The sequence below is a fragment of the Chiloscyllium punctatum genome, chromosome 1 (assembly GCF_047496795.1).
Source record: "Chiloscyllium punctatum isolate Juve2018m chromosome 1, sChiPun1.3, whole genome shotgun sequence".
Taxonomy (NCBI): domain Eukaryota; kingdom Metazoa; phylum Chordata; class Chondrichthyes; order Orectolobiformes; family Hemiscylliidae; genus Chiloscyllium; species Chiloscyllium punctatum.
The window spans coordinates 19,856,271-19,878,857 of NC_092739.1; positions in this window are offsets into that span (position 1 = coordinate 19,856,271).

Consider the following 22,587-nt stretch of genomic DNA (forward strand, 5'->3'; position numbering starts at 1 on the left):
ACACAGTCAGCATGGTCTGAAGAAGCCAATCAGGTCAATAGTGTCCGCAACTGGAGAACTACGCAACAATGTCACAAGAAAATTAATGATCTCCTCAGCACCAGAAGGCTGGATGCTACTATCCTCTCTCTCTGCTCCCTCACACTGACTATAACTCTGCCATTCACCCTCATCCCACCAACACCCATGGTCTACCATTGCCAATATTGCATGTACCATCTTTATCAACTGCACTCACTTACATCCTGCCCCCAAATTACTGAGCCTTCCTGATCTGCATGCTTTCTACTCACTCACTTCAGACACTCCATTCCTTTTCCTGCACTGTACCAACACTGATTCATCTCATTCATCTCACTCCGTTTCCAGTGCCTATGTCTTTGTCCCATTGCAGGAGAAAGCCAGTCCACAATGGATCTAAAACGGCCTCGATCATTGGTACTGGCTGCCATTAGTCTCCTCACCCCGTACAAGGACAAAATCCTTGAGCTTAGAGGAAGGGAATCAAGACACTCATCTGATTATGCAAAAACTTCCATGTCCCGACAGCCAGGTATGTTTCCTTGTAACTGTGAGTAGCGACGGCTCCATTTCGGAATGGCAGGCAGTGACCAGTGGGGTACCGCAGGGATCAGTGCTGGGACCTCAGTATTTTACAATATATGTTAATGATATAGAAGATGGTATTAGTAATAACATTAGCACATTTGCTGATGATACTAAGCTGGGTGGCAGGGTGAAATGTGAGGAGGATGTTAGGAGATTACAGGGTGACCTCGACAGGTTAGGTGAGTGGTCAGATGCATGGCAATTGGAGTTTAATGTGGATAAATGTATGGTATCCACTTTGGTGGCAAGAACAGGAAGGCAGATTCCTACCTAAATGGAATCAATTTAGGTAAAGGGGTAGTACAAAGAGATCTGGGTGTTCTTGTACACCAGTCAATGAAGGTAAGCATGCAGGTACATCAGATAGTGAAGAAGGCTAATAGCATGTTGGCCTTCATAACAAGAGGGATTGAGTATAGAAGCAAAGAGGTTCTTCTACAGCTGTACAGGGCCCTGGTGAGACCACACCTAGAGTACTGTGTGCAGTTCTGGTCTCCAAATTTGCAGAAAGATATTCTGGCTATTGAGGGATTGCAGTGTAGGTTCATGAGGTCAATTCCTGGAATGGCGGGACTACCTTTTGCTGAAAGACTGGAGCGACTGGGCTTGTATACCCTTGAGTTTAGAAGACTGAGAGGGGATCTGATCGAGACATATAAGATTATTAAAAGATTGGACACTCTGGAGCAGGAAACATGTTTCCGCTGATGGGTGAGTGCTGAACCAGAGGACACAGCTTAAAAATATGGGGTAGACCATTTAGGACAGAGATGAGGAGAAACTTCTTCACCAGAGAGTGATGGCTGTGTGGAATGCTCTGCCCCAGAGGGCAGTGGAGGCCCAGTCTCTGGATTCATTTAAGAAAGAGTTGGATAGAGCTCTCAAGGATAGTGGAATCAAGGGTTTTGGAGATAAGGCAGGAACAGGATACTGATTAAGGATGATCAGCCATGATCATATTGAATGCTGGTACAGGCTCAAAGGGCAGAATGGCCTACTCCTGCACCTATTGTCTATTGTCTATTGTCTATTGTTGTGCTCCTTCTCCCTGACTGCCAATGTGAATGTAAACTGAACATGTTCCAGCTTCCATCTCTATTGCACAAACCCACTTCCTCTCTTGCCTTAAGCAGGTGCCAGCAGCACCCACACCCAGCCTTTGACTACAAGGGACCAGACCCTCCAGTTATCAGCTCCTCCTCCATCTCCGAGGAAGAAACCACGGATGCCTCAGAGGATATACCACCAAAGCTGTCTCCTACACCCACCACAGCTCTGAAACTCTCACCTTAGTTGATACTTGATCTGGATGAGAGTCAGGAATGTGAGCACAACACTGGCATGTCTCTTCAACTGGCCAATGGACAAATGCCACAGAATGCTCCCAAGGGACTCAGAAGATTGCCAGAGACCAGGCTCCTGTTCAGTCCCATTCAGAAAGTAACACATGATGTCAGCCATTAATAACCATGCAACTGTAGAAACAATCACGTGTGCAGCAGGTAGGTTTGTCAGAGACGCTTTCCTTTATGAACTGAAGGTTGGAGGTCATTGTTATTATTTCCTCCACTTGTCTGGCTGCCTCCATGAGCAGGTTGGTGGCTGTCATGAAAAGCCAGGTCCAGAAGATTAGTCAGTAGTTGCTGGAAATGTACACAGACCCACACTGTGTCTGTTTAGCTATTAGTCCTCAGCTTCAACACCAAAAGACCATGAGGCCCCTGCCCTCCTCCCACCTCCTACAGAGGAGGAACCACATCTAGGTCACACAGACATCACCTCTCAGGACACTCCAGAGGAGCTCGGTCCCTCCACCTCCATCCTCCCAACCCTGGTTGGGGGGAGGGGTTTTCTGCATCTGGGCAAGGTTCTCTCAGCATGCCTGAACCTTGTAGCCATAACCACCCCCAGGGTCATCTGCCCAAACCTTCAAGTTAAACGATAGGACAGTGACCCTCCACCCCAGCTACCGAACTCAGGACTGCACCTGGACACATTGGGAGGGGAAGGAGAAAGAAAATCTCTGATGATACATAGGTGGCATGTGTCAATGTAATATCCCATACAGTCAGTTCTTCTATAATGCAATGGTTATGTTCTTATATAACCCCACATTATAGAAAAATTGTGCTATAGAAACAATGCTTAAAGTGTTGGCAATGTAATCATATTACAGCCAACACGCGTTTTAAAATTCGTGCTTTAGAAACAGTGCTCCAAATTTGTCAATCGTGTTATAGCGAAATGTGCATTATAGCAGAATGACCTGTGTGTTAATATAGTTCTCCTTTATAGCACCACCTGTCAGATTCATTGTCATTTTAGCTGTAGGACCAAGATCCAAGTAAGAGAAGCTACCCTTCCTTCCTCAACTCCATGTGATTTTTTATAACCCTGTGCCAGAGAGTGCTACTTTTTTCCCTACTGTCCTTCAGATTATTACATGCTATGTTTTTTGAATGTGGGACTATCACATGCTGTGGAGATGTCAAATAATGGCGCTGTTAACTTTTACTAAAACTGGCTAAGTGAAGAAAGCACAAACAAAAAGAAAATCTGCATCTGGTTTTGGGATAAAAACAGGAGCTGTTTGCCTTTTGAGCAGCAACAGCTTTACAGTCAATAAATGGTCAATGTATCCAGCTCACAGCGACTGAAAGTGACTGTCAATTGTGCCTGCCTGGGTTGTTGCACTTGACACTGTGATGCTCTATCATGCAGATGGTGTTGGTTTGCCTCCTCAATGTCCTCAGCTTTCTCCTTGGAAGACTGCTGCTACCGGTTTTCCAACTCTTTAGCATCCATCACATCCTTTCTTTCTCTTTTCCACTTGCTGGGATTATGCAGCTCACTCTGTCTGGAGTGAACCTCTCCCCACCCCCAGATGAAACTAAGCATTGGAACCTCAGCCTGTGGAGACCTGTCATCTGATCTACGATTGATCCACTACAAGAACAGGCCTGCACTTTATTAACACTCAGCCTCAGTCAGAGGATCGCATGACGGAGTCATGATTGGAGTGGGGAGCCCATCTCTTCAAGCAGTCATGCATATATGGCAATGTTATGGGAAATTAAGCAGGGGTTTGAGAGTTATCAAGGATATTTGTGTCAGCGTACGTGGCACAAGCTTTGAAAATGTGGTCTGCAATGATCACAGATAACTTGCGCATTGACCGAGTGGAACCCTTCCCTATTAATGAAATCCTCCTTGTTATGGGATGATACACTCAACACAATGCACCTATTGTCTGTAGTGCCCTACCTGACCAGGGGGATGTCAGCGATCCCCCAGCAAAGCTGACTGCCTTGGCTGTAGCACTGACCTCTTCAGAAGGAAAGGAGATGACGCAGTACAATCTCTCTCCAATTGCATTGGTACATTAACTGGGGGTCGAGGCTGGTAGTTGAATCACTCAGGTCCACAATGAATCTTTGGAAGCAGCCAGTCACATCAGAGTTTAGCACTGCTATTACCTGATAGCCACTGGGATAGGATCGTCAACTACTCCTTCCAATCACCAGTCTCACGCCATCAAATAACATACTCAGTGTTCCAGGACATTGTCATTCAGGGATGACTCTGAGCTTCACTGATCTGAGAGTATTTACATTAAGAATGCTTTACTCTGGGCCTTCTGAACTACCCTGCACACTGAGGGGATCTTCTGCAGTGACCTCTTCATATGGAGGCAGCTTGGCAGCCAGTGGAGGTTCAGCCCTACCCTGGATCTGCTGAACTTTTCTCTGCCTTTGTTACGCAATGAAACAATGTTTATTAAAACTGTCGGCTCCATTGGGTGCGCCTGCAATGAAGGTTTTTTATTCACTCATTGAACTTAAAACATGGGTGTCACTGGCTGGTCAGTACTTATTGTCAGTCCTTAGTTGCCCTTGAAAAGGTGGTGATGAGCTGCCTTCTTGAATTCCTGCAGTCCATGTAGGTTGACCCACAATGCCATTCGGGAGAGAGTTGTAGGATTTTGACTCAGTGACAGTGAAGGAGCAGAAATATATTTCCAAGTCAGAATGGTGAGTGACTTGCAGGGGGTGGTATTTATCATGTAGCTGCTGTCCTTGTCCTTCTAAATGGCAAGTGAATTTCTGCAGTGCGTCTTACCAATGGTATGCACAGCTGCTACTGAGTATCGATAGTACTTCGACTAAATATTTTTGGATTCAGCGCCAATCAAGCGAGCTGCTTTGTTCTGAATGGTTTCTAGCCACAGTCATTTTCCAATGTGCCAGGGATGCCTCCAGTCAAAGAGTTTACCCCCCGATTTCCATTGATTCCACTTTTGCTCAGGCTCCTTCATGTCACAATTAGTTGTTTGAGGCCTAAACTTCAAGGGCTGTCACTCTCTGCTCAACTGTGTAATTCAGCTCTTTTGTCCATGTTTGAACTAAGGCTGCAAGGAGGTCAAGAGCTGACAGGCCCTGTCGGAACCCAAACAGGGCGTCACTGAGCAGGTTATTGCTGAGCAGATGCTGCATGATAGCATGTTCCATTTATTTTACTGATAATTGGGTGTAGACTGATGGGGCGGGAATTGGCCAGGTTGGATTTGTCCTGTTTTTTAAGTACAGAACATACCTGGGCAATTTTCCACATTGTTGGGTAAATGCCAGTGTTGTAACTGCACTGAAACAGCTTGGCCAGGGAATTGGCAAGTTCTGGAGCACAAGTCTTCAGTACTGTTGTCGGAATTTTGTCAGGGCCTGTAGCCTTTGCAGTATCCAGTGTCTCCAACCATTTCTTGATATCACGTGGACTGAATCAAATTTGCTAACGACTGGTATCTGTGACGCTGGGGACCAATGAAGGAGGCTGAGATGGATCATCCACTCGGCACGTCTGGCTGAAGCTTGCTGCAAAAGCTTCAACCTTATCTTTTGCACTTGTGCTGGGCTCTTCCATCATTGAGAATGGGGAAATTTGTGGAGCTGCCTCCTCCAGTAACCTGTTTAATTGTCCACCACTATTCACAACTGAATATGGTAGAACTGCAGAACTAAGATCTTTTCTATTGGTTTTGGAATTGTTTACCTCTCTCTATCATTTGTTGCTTATCCTGTTTGGCATGGAAGTATTCCTGTTTGGTAGCTTCACTAAGTTACCTGGTGCTGCTCCTGGCATGCCCTCTTGCACTCTCCATTGAACCAGGCTTGATGGTAATGGCTGAGTGGGGATATGGCAGGCCAAGAGAGTACAGATTGTGCTGCTATTGATGGCTCACAGCGACTTATTTATGTCCAGTCTTGAGTTGCTAGACCTGTTCGAAATCTGGCCCATTTAGCACGGTGATTGTGCCACACAATACGATGGAGAGTACTGTCAATGTGAAGGCGGGACTTCCTTTCCACAAGGACTGTGCAGTGGTCAGTCATAATGATACAGTCATGGACAGAGGCATCTGCAACCAGCAGTTTGGTAAGGATGAGATCAAGTATGTTTTTCCCTCTTGTTGGTTCCTCACTATTTGCCGCAGACTAGCAGCTATGTCCTTTAGGACCCGACCAGCTCAATCACTAGTGCTGCTGCCGAGCCAATCTTGGTGCTGGACTTTGAAATTCCCCACCCATAGCACATTTTGCTATCCTTAGTGCTTCCTCCAAATGTGCTCAACATGGAGGAGTACTGATTCATCATCCGAGGGAGGAAAATATGTGATAACCAGCAGGAGGTTTCTTGCTCATATTTAACTTGAAGCCATGAGATTTCAAGGAGTACAGAGTCAATGTTGATGTCTCCCAGGGCAACTCCCTCCCAACTGAATACCACTGTGCCGCCAACTCTGTTGGGGCTGTCCTTCTGGTGAGACAGGACCTAGCCAGGGATAGTGATGGTGGTGTCTGGGACATTGCATGGATGGTATAATTCCAAACTGTTGCTTGACTAGTCTGTGAGACAACAGTCCTAGATCTTAGTAAGGAGGACTTTGCAGCATAGACAAGGCTGGCTTTGTCATTGTTGTTGTTGTTGTTTCTGGTACCTAGGTTGATGCCAAGTGGTCCATTTCTTCATTAAGACTCTTTCTTCTTAATGATTCTTCTCTTAATGATTGACACAACTGAATGGCTTGCTGGACCATTTCAGAGGGACATTGAGAGTCAACCATACTGCTATGACTCTGGAGACTTGGCGAGGTTGGCAGATTTCCTTCACTGAAGGACAAGAGAGAGCAAGATAAGTTTTCCAAACAATCAACAATGGTTGCGAGGGCATCTGTAGATTCTTAGTTCCAGGTTTTTCTTTTAAATTCAAATTCCACCATCTGCTATGGTGGCATGTGAACCCAGTTCCCCAAAACATTAGCTAAGCTTCTGGATTAACAGTTTTGTAATAATACCACTACTAATAATAATATTACTATGAGGCTGTCGCCTCCTCTTATGGGGAATGTCCAATACAAAACAGCTTCTCAGTGATGCAACTTGTTGCAGTCACAGCTGACATAAATGAGACTTTGTAAAAAGGATTCAATATGCAGGATATGGAGGTGTCTGACAAAGAGGTCAATGGGATGGCTCTACATAGAAGATGGTTGTGGCTGCTAAAGGTCAGGCGAGTTATCTCAGCTCCAGGGCGCCTCTGCAGGAGTTCCTCAGGGTAAGGTTGCAAGCCCAAATATCTTCAGCTGCTTCAACAATGATCTTCCTTCCAGCACAAGGTCAGAAGTGGGGATACTCACTGATGACTGCACAATGTTGAGCACTATCATGACTTCTAAGATACTAAAGCAATCCATGTCCAAATTCAACAAGACCTGGATATTATCCAGGTTTGGGATGAAAAGTGGCAAGTAATATTCATGCCATAAAAATGCCCAGGCAATAATCTTCTCCAATAATAGACAATCTAACCACTGCACCTTGACATTCAATGGTGTTACCATAATTGAATCCTCCACTGTCAATAACCTGGGTTTTGTTAATGGCCAGCAAATGAATTGGACTTGCCATTTAATGCATGCAATAAAAACAGGTCAGAGGTTAAGAATACTGCAGTGAGTAACTCACCTCCTGACTCCCCAAAGCCAATTCACCATCTATAAAGCACAAGTCAGGACTGTGATGGAAACTCCCCCACTTGCCTGGTTAAGTGCAACTACAATAACACTGAAGAAGTTTGACATCATCCAGGACAAAACAGCTCTCTTGATTAGCACTACATCCACAAATATTCAGTCAACACACCAATGATGCTCAGTAGCCTCAGTATGTCCAAGATACAATGCTGAAATTCACCAAAGATCCTTAGCTAACACTTTCAAAATTCATGACCACTTCCATTTAGCAGAAGATACATGGAAACACAACCACATGCAAATTCCTGTGCAAGCCAGACTCCATCCTGACATGGAAATTTATAACAATTCCTTCACTGTCGCTGAGTCAAAATCCTCAAATTCCCTCCCTCAGGAGGGAGTCCACTTATGGCACATGGACTGCAGCATTTCAAGATGGCAGTTTACCACCGTCTTCTGAAGAGCAACTAGGGATGGGCAATCAATACTGGTCAGCCAGTATTGCCCACAACCCATGAGTAAATAAAAAAGACTTTGACAGATTGAATCTTATGCAGATGAATGCATCACAAGCCATATTGCACAATACACTAAGAGATGACAAGTGATGTAGGATTAATAAGACCTCATCACCCCCAACCCCTAAATCACCCAAGAAACACCACTTCATGCAAAAGCCTTCATACTGACATACTTAGAACTCAACATGGATGGAAGTACTTCTATACCTTTGTGAGATTTTTGGAATGTGTTTGGGAATTATCAATCACAGCTGACATTTTACAGGTTGCTTGTGATTATTTCTGCTTCACAGAGATTAGTCAGATTAATTTGTCATGATCAATGACATGTTTGGGATTGCTTGTGGGCAGAATTTCTAATTTACATTGTTGGTCAAAGTATGAGCTGCACATGCAGATTGTTGTAATGGCAGAAGAGTGCAATGTTGAATCTATGAGTGCCTGATTAATGTAGTTGCCTCTTAAAGGGACTGACCTCACTTATGGATGGACCTCACCCCCATAGACAAAGCAAAACAAACGTTCTCTGTCCCCTCTGGGTATGCTGGCAACTCTTTCCATGTTTATTCCACAGTGGAGATGTGGTTGGGGAAGGAAGACTTTCAGGTCAGAATCCTAAGAGTGAGTTGCAGGCTCCACCTGTTATCCTAGTTGTCTCCCCCACAACGGTCATGTTCAATTCTGAATAACACTCCTTTTCAACCAGATCAGCTTTGATCCTTTCCACATTTCCACCCAACATATTTAATAACTATTAATACCCTGGTTTTCCCCAAGCTCCAGCCCTACCACATAACCGAGCCCAACATCCTTGCCCACTGTGCCCCTATTGAAGCTAGTCAGAAGACCCACCACCTTTCCAGGAGTTTAATCTAATAGGGGAAGAGTGAACACAGATGTCAGGCAATGCTGTCTGGTAGGCATAAGCTGAAGTATGTTGGCACCACAAGTAAACCAAGAAATGAAATACTTTGTACCAGTATTTTAATAGTTCCAATCATTTGGGAGGAATTAGAATAAGGCTAACAGCAATTACTATTATTAAGGAATAAGTCCAAGAGAAACTTTCAGCATCTCTAATTAAATATTATATTCTGGAAATCGCTATCCAATGTATTGCTGCTCCTCCACAACCTTTGCTACATTTCTACCTCACAGAGATTTGTATTTAAATTAGTGAACAGCATGAAATTGTGGTGTTTACACTTATACGTGCCAGGAAAATTGAGGACCTGTGTGCTCAAGCGTCAGCAATTTTCCTTTAACAATGTGTTAATCCTGAGTTTTGGATAAACAACATCTCTGGTGGTCAAAATTAAAACAAAAGTGGACACTGAGTTCTTCAGATTCAAACTGCTGTTGGAAGCAAAAAAATCCACTTTCTGTTTCTTTCACCTTTCTCTCGAATTCATCTATTCTAAAATAACAACAAAAATTTACTGGGCAAAATCTTTCCAAACTCTGAACAATGTGTGCCATGGTGAGATATTTGGGAGAATCTTGTGACATGTTACGTGAGTCCTTTCTTGCCATTAAGGTTGACGGGTTGCATTTTCTAGCCAAGTCCCAGAGAGCGAAATGGCTTTCGTGCTTGTGAGTGACAAGACAGGGATATCACTCATTATCATCCTTATTATTACTTAATCTCACCCCATCCATGTCCAGATTCCCATGTTATCACCCAACAGATAGAAAGCAGGCTGCAAGAATTCCGACATTAAATTCAGAGCAGTTACCTGGGCAAACACCAGCTCATGCCTTGCTCCTCCAGACCACCACCTTGGACAGCTGGCACTGATATATCACAGTACACTCCATGGGCAATGGCTCCACAGACATTGGAATCTGACCTGCACCAGCCACTGTGCCTCACTTTGTCACATCCCCCATTCATTCAGCGTACTCCTGCACTGCCATGCAGTAGGACAGGGCACTCTGAGATAAGCTTTTTCCCAGGGTGAAGGATTGAATAACAAGAGGTCACGCTTTCAAGGTGAGATATGAAAACTTTAAGGGGGATACACATGACAAGTACTTTACACAGAGGGTGGTGGGCATCTGGTATGGGTTGACAGCAGAGGTAGTAGAGGCAGGCATGGTAGATTCATTTAAGATGCATCTGGACAGATGCATGAGTAGGTGGGGAGCAGAGGGCTACAGATGCTTAGGAATTTGACGACAGGTTTAGACAGTAGGTTTGGATTAGCTCAGACTTGGAGGGCCGAAGGGCCTGTTCCTGGGCTGTAAATTTTCTTTGTTCTTTGTTCTGGCTCCTATTATTGGAATGCTATTACATGAACACCATGTGCAGGGACAGGCGTGCAAAGGAAGGAATCATGACATCTTCTAAGTTATCATAACCAGGTGTATGAATAATTTGCTGATGCATTTCAAATGAAGTTGATGGAGTGGATCCCTTCTGACAGAGAAATATTCGTGTTCAGAGGGAACATTGATCTGTACCTGTACCAGCCTTTGCAGCAAATCTGAGGGGCACTCTCATTCTGGCCTCACCAGCAGCAATGTGAATCTAACTGGCGTTGCTGTTAAATGACATTTGTCATCACGGAGATGATCTCACACATTGCAGCTTGTGAAATCCAGTGGATGCTTCCATCAGATCCCAGAAACCTGCTGGAAATGGAGAAATTCAGGGTTGTGTGATGCTATTTAAGGTCACTGGCGATGCATGAGCACCTAGTTCATTGGGAATAAGATGTTGTCCCAGGAGGGTATAGATGTCAGAAGTGAAGTACTATTGTCAAGGAAGCTGGTCCTTGGTTTGTCGACCCTTTTCTGGGAATATCGCCTCCTTTCAGTTAGTGGTCTGTGCCCATCCCCTCCACTTTGTAGAGACGCATGACAATAGCTGCCATTGTTGATGTCATCACCACTCTTCTTGCTCTTCATTAGAGGCCGAGAGTAGGGCTCCAGAGGCTGCTTCCACTCTGCACGGAAGCCTGACACCATGGAAGTGTTGTTCATACCAGTAAGGAAAGAAAGGACTTCCCAAAGGGAGGAGATTAGCCTTCAGAACAAGTCCTGTCAGGTACAAAAACAAAAACAACATACTGAGAATATATCTGATACAGAAAACAGAAAAGGCTGATAATTTTCAGCATCTCTAGCAGCATCTCTGGAAAGAAACAAAGTTAATGTTTCTGGTTGAGATACTTCTATGTTCACTTATTTGACCTGGAGTTCTGCCTTCAGTTGTTTAATCAATCTTTAACATTCTCCCTCCACTTGGACCACTTTCTTTGGCCCCTTACCCACTCCTGATTTTTTTTTTTGAGAACAGTCATGTAGCATTAACCATCTTGATTTCCCCTCACTCACTTCAAATGTCTACCTCTGAACTTGCTCAGGTCTAACCTTGGAGAAAGTGAGGACTGCAGATGCTGGAGATCAGAGCTTAAAAATGTGTTGCTGGAAAAGCGCAGCAGGTCAGGCAGCATCAAAGGAGAAGGAGAATCGACGTTTCGGGCATAAACGTCAATTCTCCTTCTCCTTTGATGCTGCCTGACCTGCTGCGCTTTTCCAGCAACACATTTTCAGGTCTAACCTTGGCAATGTTATCAAATGTGCTGGCAAGGGTGCTGCTATTGATACCTGGCAAACTGAACTTTACCTGGCAGAGATTGACAGCCTGTTGTCCAATAGTCACTTTTACCTCACCTGCACCCTGATCCCATCGCCAAGCATCAAATCATTGTTTTCAGAACAGTCACAGACCTCAACTTCTCCTCTCTCCCCACAGATACTGCCAGCATTGTTGAATATTTCAAGTGTTGTTTCTTTTGTGTTGAAGTTTTGGATCCATCTGTCTGTCCCATGGGTGGTTGAAGGGAAGACTGTGCTGTCGATATTGCTCCTGCTATTCATGGTGTTGGCATCCCCCTTCAGAAGAGCTCCAAAACAGAGCTACATAATCTCCTCCCTTGCTGTTTTGAAGGCGGTCAGCTAGAAAGTGCAAGTCAAAGTCAATAACATTCAAGATGGCAGAAATGACCTATAAAGTGTTGGAAATCACTCCAATGCAGGAAATTGCACACACAGAACAAGCCCCTTGAGCAAAATCCTTTCCAAATAAGGACTGAGCTGCCCTGTTACAATATGGCTGGGCTTTCTCATCTGTCCATTTCACAATGCTGCCAAGCCTTGCCACACTTGCACCTTGTTGATCCTGACAAGTTTCAGACAGCCTGGGAAACCAATGCACTTGCTTAAACTAGACAAGAATTCACAGATAAATCTTCAATCAATTGTCACTTTTCTTATGATATTTGATGGCTCTCCTGTTCCAAAAGATTTCATACATGTACACAACTCAAATACAGAAATGATCAGGATCATGTCAGCATTGTAACCCTGCATGCATTTGCATCTGTACCTGCCCCAGATGTGCTGTAAAGGATGATGCACTGAAATGGCTCTCTAATTATCTGCGTTGGTGCACAAAAGCCAATTAAAAGTTTTGTGGGCATCTGTAAATGTAATGGTGCTGTTCGTTCACCACTGACCTCTAAATCCTGCCCATGTGTCAGCTAAATAACAGTTCTCTGACATTTTTTAACTGCTTCTGAGTAGTTCCAACTGCATTGACCTTCAACCGAAACCTATTTATTGCTCTTAACAATGAAACTGTCAACAATTTTTTAATAAAAATGTAACTGACTAGTAATAATGGATGTGGGAGTACAGAAGCTATAATTGAAGATAGACAGTTTGATTGAAGGATTTGACCCAGCAGCTTTCTCTTTAAATCAAGCAGCTTTTTTCTCAATTATACCCAATGGAACTCCTACATGTATGTTATTTAAGTAAATTACATCATAAGAAAATAGATTTAGTTATGAGCACTGGTGCTTTATTATAGGTAATATTGTCATGAATTATCATAGGAAATAAATTGATAGTCACAAACATCCATTCCTGTTTGAGAAGGTCCCACGTTAATTTTGTACAATCAGAAATTAGCCTGGCTCAAGAATGTACTGGCCCCCAATCTTCATTCCCAAATGTCCTTTGGAAATTGGAACCTTTTCCCAGCCCGAACAGAAAATCAAGAAACAATAAAACAGGATGGACCATTCAATGCCAGGCATGACAAAAGCACACACAGCCCAGTCAACACTGCAAAGTGCTCCTTGCTAAGACCTGAGGCCTTGTGTTAAAACAATTGTCCCACAGACAAGTCAAGGGGCGTCCTGATACAGCCATGCTCACCAATCATATCTTCCAGGTCGCGTCCCAAACTTTTCTATTCCTGTCCCTGGGGATAGTTGGCAGGATAGACTGGCCAAAGGTGGATGTAGAGTGGTGGACAATCAGGAAATAGTTACCTTGGAAGAACTCAACATTATATCAAAACTCCATGGCATTCTATAGTATCAGGCCAAACGTTGGCAAGGAAACCATCTACCTCCTTCCCTCAGATAATTATCAGTATTCCTCCACATATAACAGCATTTAGGAGAGGTACAGTCTAAAGGATAAATCTGCCAGACTGGGCCTTTGGCCAGCTGTGAGAAAACCAACATGAAGGAAAACCAATTTGTTCTTGTTATTGTCCATTCTGTAGGAGCGATCACTGTACTGGTCTTGTGGGTATTGACAACCTGTTTTAACCTTCAGGTCTCCCTCCACTGTTTGATGCGGCACTGTACCCATGTGAATTGAGATAGATTCAGATCAAATATAATAGCTCAAAACCAAACATTCATCATCAGCAACAAAATTGCATTCCAGCATGTTATGTAATCTCATGGTTGGTATATTGCTCACATTACTGTTTTGAAAAAGCCAAGGGACCAACTCTCTTTCAACATGGAGTGCAGGAAAGCATGGCATGACAATATTAAGCATTCTTAAAATAAGGTACCAACCGTGTGAAGTTTCCAATGCAAGACTATGTGCGCATTAAACATCAAAAGCTGCATGTTATTGATAGTCAAATTTCTCCACAATCAAAAAACTAAAACACTACATTCTGGTTACAATCAATCATGAATGATGATGGACAAGTAAATAATTGATTGGACCAGGAGTCCAGTCATATTTCCCTCCCCGATAACAATGAAACATATACTATATCAATATAAAGCACAAGAATGAAGTTTTCTACCATTAGCCCCACAACATTGCAAATACCAGCCTTCATCCAATTTGATTCGCTCCGGTGTGTAAGATCGAGCAAACTTCCCCAATATTAAAACATGGATAAAACCCTGACTTTTGGACAGAGTCCTGGGCTTTCAAAACTTTTAAAACTAAAAATGAAAGCTGAATTGAGTCTGCAGGAAATACACAGCCAGCAGGTTTGGGAATGGAAATTGCTGCCTGGGACTATTGTTCAGCCTGGAATCCCAAATTAATCCTCCTGTCTAAAAAAAAATTAACTGAAACCAACAGATCCTAGCCTGAGTCAGCTTTTACACCTCAGACTGCACAGCACACACAGTAAAGGGGCTACAGAGATATTGGACATTTAACCATGATCAAAACCCATTTATACAAACTCTCACCATCAGAAAGCCAATTAATTTTAGAAGAGAACATCAAGAGCTCAGTAAAAACTACAGATTTTGAGCAGAGACAATGGGGCTCACAGTCAGAATAGCTGTCAGCCCCAATCTCACTTGAGAAAGGCCTTTTCAACCACAAGCTTATGCATATACAGGTGCCCCACAGTCTTCCCCCACCAGTAGCGTCAGAGCCGAGAACAGGGAAACCAAACCAATGGCATCATCGGAACAAAAGATGTTCAAGAGGGGAAGCCAATGATGCTACCCAAACAAGTCCAGACATGGGTCTGTTCCAAACCAAAGGAACCGAAGGCAAGAACCTCAGCAACCGACCATGACCAGCAGAACTAAAACCCGACAACCCTGAGAGACAACCAACTTGATCGTACACCACAAGTCCTCAGGCACAACCTGACCTGAAAAGTGGGCTCGCAAATCTAGTAGAAAGCAAAGAAAGCCAGGCACTTACCTGATACATCCAATACACTTACCACATCAGTGGACTCAACCCAAACTGGAAAACCCACACAGCCTGAAGCCTTCACCCAGGGTCCAGGTATGGCAAATGGGAACAGCCAAGCACACTTCAAAATATGTTTCTTGGTGGTGAGCTTAACCTCCTAAGAACCCAAAGCTCTGACCTAGCTAGCAGGGAAAAGGAAGGTGGGTGGTCACAGTGCATTGGGACAGCAAGGGTAGGAATTCTGATTAAAAAGTCTGAAATGAAAAACTGCTGTTTTCTCTGTGTGTTGTAGGATTGAATTGAATTGAATTGAATTTATTGTGATGTTTACCGAGGCACAGTGACAAGCTTTGTTTTGCGAGCAATACAGGCAGATCACAGAGTCAAGTAGCAGAGATAAGTAAATAATAGATAAACAGCAATAAAAACCAAAACACAGGTACAGGCGAATGTTGAGAGTTTGTGAGTCCATTCAGTATTCTAACAACAGTAGGGTAGAAACTGTCGGTGCTTGTGTTCAGGCTTCTGTACCCTCTCTACAATGGTCGAGGTTGTAGAAAAACATTGCCAGGATGGGATGAATCTTTGAGAATACTGGCATCATTTCCTTGACAGTGGGCCTGGTAGATGGATTCTGTAAATGGGAGGTCGGCCTTTGTGATTGTCTGGGCCAAGTTCACCACTCTCTGTAACTATCTTTGATTTTGAATGGTACAGTTGCCATACCAGGTAGTGATACATCCAGACAGAATGCTCTCGATGGTGCACTTATAAAAGTTGGCAAGGGTATTCACTGTCATGTCAATTTTCCTCAGCTATCTGAGGAAGAAAAGACATTGTTGGGCCTTTGCAACCAGTGCGTCCACATGAAGAGTCCAAGAAAGCTTGTTGATTATGACCATTCCCAGGAGCTTCACACTCTCCACTTATTCCACCTCTGTGCTGTTAATGTGTAAGGGGGCATGAGTAACATCCTGCCGAAAGTCAATAATGAGTTCCTTGGTTTTGCCGGCATTGAGAGCTAGGTTGTTCTCAGTGCACCATTTTTCCAGGTCTTCCATCTCCTGTCTGTAATCTGTTTCACCGCCATCTGAGATTTGACCAACTATAGTGGTGTCATCAACGAACTTGCAAATGGCATTAGTCTGGTATACTATGGGTATACAATGAGTACAATAGGTGGCTGAGTGTTCTCATAGTGGTAAATCAGTTGATAGTGTATTTAAAGTATGATTTTTCCCTGCATACTTGTCAATTTCCTTGACTTATTGCATTACCTATTTTCTTCTATCATACTTACCTTTTGAATTTTGAACAAATGCAGAGATTCTTTTACTCTGAAAGATCATTTCACATTTGCTGATGACACCACCATTGTTGGTCGGATATCACAATCCAGGAAGGAGGTAGAGGGCTTGCTGATATGGTGTAATGATAACAACCTCTCTGTCAATGTCAGCAAAACAAAAGGACCCATTATTGACTTCAGAAAGACAGGAGGTGGACACGTCCCCATCCACATCAACAGAGCCAAGGAGGAGAGGGTTGACAGTGTCAATTCCTAAATTTGATGATAACCAACAATCTGTCCTGGACCTCCCATGGAGATGCAATGGTCAAGAAGGCATAACAATGGCTCTTCTTCCTCAGGCAGCTCAGGAAATGTCCATAAGGACTCTCACCAACTTCGACAGTTACACCATAGAAAGCATGCTATTTGAGTGTATAATATTCTGGTATGGCAACTGCTCTGCCCAGGATCATAAGAAACCACGGGGTGTGGGGATGGGGAGGGGGGGCGGGATGGGGTAGAGGCAGGGGGAATATTGTGTGCACAGCTCTGACCATCACCACGGGAGCGAACCTCCCATCCATGGATTCCATTTACACTTTTTGTTGCCATGGAAAGGCTGCCAACATCATTAAATGACCTTCTGACCCCGATAATGCTCTGCCTCAGCCTCTTCCGTCAGGCAGAAGATACAGAAACTTGAATGCACATACCAGCACGTTCAAGAATAGCTTCTTCCCTGCAATTATTAGACCACTGAATGGACGTCTCTAACCTCAAATAATGTTCATCTTGCCAAGAGCAGTTCCTGTGCAGCTGTAACCTTATATGCCATGCTCTGTCTAAGCACCCTATTTGATCTGATTTATTGTGGTCACATATACCAAAGTACAGTGAAAGGCTTTGTTTGCAAGCAGTACAGGCAGATCATAGTAAGCATGGACATACAGATCATAGGGTGAGGCACACAGGTTACACTGCAGAGGAGGTGCCCGAGGCAAGATCAATTTTAACAAGGTCAACATTATTTAAAGTTAGAGAATCCATTCATCAGTCTAATACCAGCAGGGAGAAGGTGTTCTTGAAACTCTTGGCACGTGTATTCAAGCGCCTGTATCTTCTGCCTGATGAAAAAGGTTGCAGAAGAGTATTACCTGGGTGGAAGGAGTCTTTAATGATGTTGGCAGCCCTTCTGTGGCAACAAGAAGTGTAAATAAAGTCCATGGATGGGAGGTTGGCTTCTGTGAGAACCATGGCTGTGCACACAACCTTCTGTAGTTTCTTATAGTCCTGGGCAGAGCAATTGCCATACCAGGCTGTTATGCACCCAGACAGTGTGCTTTCTATGGTGCATCTGTAAAAATTGGTGAGGGTCCTTATGAGCATGTCAAATTTCCTCAGCCACCTGAGGAAGAAGAGGCTTTGTTTTGCCTTCTTGACCATCGGATGTAAGTGGGAACTCCAGGACTGATCGTCAGTTATTGCCACTCCTAGAAACTTGATGCTGTTAACCTCAGCTCCATTGATGATCTGTGTGTCCTTGTTTGCGATGATCTGTCTGCACAGCTCGTAAAACAAAACATTTCACTATACTTGTGCACATGTGACTACAATAAAACAAATCTAATCAAATCAAATCATTCCATGAATAAGTCCAGTGTTCAGAACCAGAGATCTGGGAGCAATTCAAACTTAGAGATCAGAGAAAAAAACTGATTGCAAACCAGAACCTTACAAGTTATATCAATATACAGGTGAGTGCATTCGATACAATAAAGCTTATAGACCATAACAATATCTCAGCTGTGGTGCTGAAGACCTGTGCCCCAGAATTAACATTTTCTCATCAGGCTGTTTCTAAAGATATTGAAGAACTAAGTCAACATCAAGACATTTGCATCCACTGTTTTAATTCGCAATTGTACGATAATTTCAGAAATTAAAAAATGATTGGCTCACCTACCTGTTAGCTAGCTTAGAAAATCAGTGGAGCCAGACTCAGGAATAAACACTAAATTATATTTCAACACCTCCTTTTGTGTAGCAGAGGGGAAAGGGTGAGCGAGAGATAGGGAGGGTGAGAGAGGAAGAGAGTGAGAAAGAAAGAGACAGAAAAAAGAGAGAAAAAGAGGGAGGAAATTAGAAAGGAGGAGAGATAGAAAGAAAAGAGGGAGAAAGACAGAAAGAAAGTGAAAGACAGATAGATAGATAGATAGATAGACAGATAGATAGATTGATAGATAGATAGATAGATAGATCGATTGAAAGATTAATAAGGAGAAGAACCATTCAGTAAGAACTGAAAGATATCTATAGATTTCACCGTTGCTGAGGATACCAGTCAACAGTTAAAAAAAAAACCTGTAGTCTTAAACTCAAAAAAAACCTCAAAGACTTTAAACTGAATAGACTTTTTCTTTCATGTCTGTAACAGGCACTCTGCCAATAAATGTGTTACCTATTGTGTAGGGTTGATGGTGAGTTTTCCTTATTTTTCTCAGGGTTAGTACAGTATAAAACTCTTTTTTCTTCAACACAAGAAAAGCCTTGTCATCGGCTCCTTCATTTTGATCCACAAACCATGTCTTTTATTGATATTTGATATAGCTGCTTGTTAACTGAGAACAAATAAAAACGTACATGTTGTGACAGATCAAGAAGGGAGTTTAACAAGTGAGGACTGGAATCTTATTCCTCATCTGGATATAACACCATTGATTAGAAACTTTAATTAATTAATTAATCATTAACATAAATAATGGGACTACAAGAACTGGTCAGAGGTTAGCAAATCTGCAATGAATCACTTCCTGATTGCTAAAAGCCTGTCCTCATCTTAAGGCAAGGTTAGGAGTGTGATGAAATTCTTCTGACTTGCCTGGATGTATGTAGCATCAACCACACTCATGAACATGACACCATCATGTAGAAAGCAGCCCGATTGATCAATATCCCCCACAAGGTTAAACATTCACTCCTTCCATCATTGACTCTTTAAAGCAGTAACCAGTATAGTCTACAAGAAGCCCATCACAGCAACTCCCAAGTCTCCATTCAGCAGAACGTTCCAAACTTCCAAACCCTATCATCTAGAAAGACAACAGCAGCAGGTGTGCGGGGACATTAACACTTGCAAATTTCCTTCCAAGTCTCACACCATCCTGAGACAGAAATATATTGATGTTTCTTCACTGTTGCTGGTTCAAAATCCTGGAACTCTCTTCCTAACCGCACTTCTGTGTGTAGCAAGAAAGCACTTCTCCATCATCTTCTCAAGGACAACTCAGGTAAGGCATTAAATGCTGGCCTTGACAACAGTGCCCATATCCCATGAATTCATTAAAAGATGCAGACGATAATACCAATCTGAAGATAAATTTGAAGATATTTGCCAAAGACCAATGCCAAAGACACATCATTTCTTCATGTTTATGCAATTAAGAGAATGTTTAATGAAAAACATTGTTAAATGTTTAATCTGTTTTATCTGTTTATACTCCAAGCATGTTAGTTTGTTTTTAATCAAAGAATGAAACAGATAAAGGAAACATATCTTGTTTTATGGAGGTTATTTTCTAACGCAAGTCTAAATTTACTCAGTTTAAGATTTAAATGCAATAAATATGCAGGTAGCTCTTCTATAATGTGATGGTTGTGTTCTTGTGCAACCCTGCATTATAGCAAAATCATGCTTTAGAAACAGCACTTAAAGCATTGCTGATGTAATCGCGTTACAGTCAAAACATGTTTTAAACGTCCACGCTTTAGACACACCATCCCTAATTCGTCAATCACATTACTAGAATTTGCATTCATGAAACGCACGTGATAGCAGAACAATCTGTAACACTGAGTCTTTAATTATACTTGGAGTTCTTAGCAGTAGTGTTTACAATTTTTCAATTGTTTATTTCAACCTGGACAAATTTATGCTATTTAAACAATGCTATTTTCAATTCTGTTCATCTTCTCCTTATAACATGTTACCTTTAAAAACATTTCCAAAACTGCTACATTCCTTGCCAACCTTGACAATGCCACTTTTATTCCAGCAAACTCCAGTACTGAGCCTAAAGCATCATCATCATGTCAGGAGATTATGGTTGCACCCTCTGTAATTTAACATCTATTGAAATAAATGGAAGCAGAATGGTGAGCAGCAAGATATGTACTCACCATGGCTCTGCATTGGGAGGGTATCAGTCATATCTTGATTTACTAATTCAAACCATGAATCATATAAAATAACAGTCAGCTGTGATATTTTATGAGGCTATAACAAGACTGCAGGATTTTAATAATGCCATAAACAGTTACAGCAAATCCCAAATATTTCAATCATAATACCTCTGATTGCATTACTGATTTTAAAACAGGCCCAATCAGTGCATGGTTGTCTTTTGTTGGTGGAATAATTCAGATGTTACAGATTTGCTGCTGTGTATCTGAAGGCTCTGGAATAGACCATTGTAAAAATTGTCATGTGAGGTAATCTATTCTGACATGTCATATCAGTTAAGGGTCATTTGAAGATTGTAACATCATCCTATATGTGGCAGGAAAGGAGAAGAGTTTGACATGTATTGTAGCAAATGCCCTCAACTGTATCAATGTTATATAGCCAGTACATCAATCAGGGTTTTAGCATGGGCCATGTGTCACTTGGCTTATTTTACATGTAGAGAGAGGTGCAAAATTGCAGGATTTAGGTCCAATCTGAATATCAATTGGGATGGGAGTGAAACTGTAATTGATTGCATTTAGCCTAAATAATAGGCAACATGTGAAATCTGATGTGTTTATATAACAGATATTGTTAAAGTTTCCTCTGTTTAATAAGTGCAAATAAAATTTTAAATGTATTTACAGGTAGTTTCAGGCCTGTCTGGTTTTGATGGGAATTTGATTGGCCAAGACTTGGTTGCATGAATACTGTCTATTTTAGCTCAGCAGTTTGCGAATTGCACATAATAAGACCAAAAGAACTGTAGATGCTGGAAATCAGAAGCAAGAACAGAAATTGCTGCAAAAGCTCAGCAGGTCTGGCAGTATCTGTGGAAAGAAATCAGAGTTAGCATTTCGGGTCCAATGACTCTTCTTCAGACAGAAGCAGAAACGTTAACCGTGATTTCTGTTCACAGATGTTGCCAGACCTGCTGAGCTTTTCCAGACATTTCTGTTTTTGTTGCAAATTGCAGAGTCCAGTTAGGTTTAAACTTGGCTTCCACGTTTCAAGTTTTTTTTTAAATCGATGCTCATGAAAACATGTCAATACTTCCGCAACAGACCAGGAGGTAATGGGTCACTTGTTCACACAGGGAGAAAGTGAGGACTGCAGATGCCGGAGATCAGAGTCAAAACGTGTGGAGCTGGAAAAGCTCATCCAGTCAGGCAGCATCCGAGGAGCAGGAGAACCGACGTTTTGGGCATAAGCACTTCATCAGGAATGTCTGATGAAGAGCTTATGCTTGAAATGTCGATTCTCCTGCTCCTCTGATGCTGCCTGAGGCTGTGCTTTTCCAGCGCCACACTCTTTGACACTTGACCACACAGACAATTTTGCATACAATTCCCTCTTGAATATTATGGTTGACTCCGACACCCTTCAGGCAATGCATTTCAAATCATAACAACTTACTGCATAAAGTAACATTCTCATCTCTATTTTGGTTCCTTTGACAATAAACTTAAATCAGGATCCTCTAATTACCAACCTTCATATCAGTGTAATACACAGTACTTGCTTGATCTATCAAAACTTTTCATAATTTTGCATGTGATTGCAAGTGGCTTCTTAACATTTCTGGGCAAAGATTTCAATCTGCTCAATCTCCTGCATGCTTTCTCCAACCTCTTTGGATGCATCCTAAAGTGTGATGCTCAGGATTAAACATGAGGTAATGAAGAGATGGCAGATCCAGGAAAGACTTTGGTTCCTCCAATGGAAGCTATGTAATTTAGAAGTAACAAATCCTTATTCGGGGAATGCCACTCAAACAGAGTGACCATAGCATCAGCTGGAAACATGAGGATCAACCAGAATTTTCTGCACCTGAGAGCTCCTCTGAGGGTTCTCTTGATGATGAAAGTGACTCTTCTGCCTCTCCACTAGTCGCCCCAGCACCTCGGGGTACCATGGTGGAGGAGGA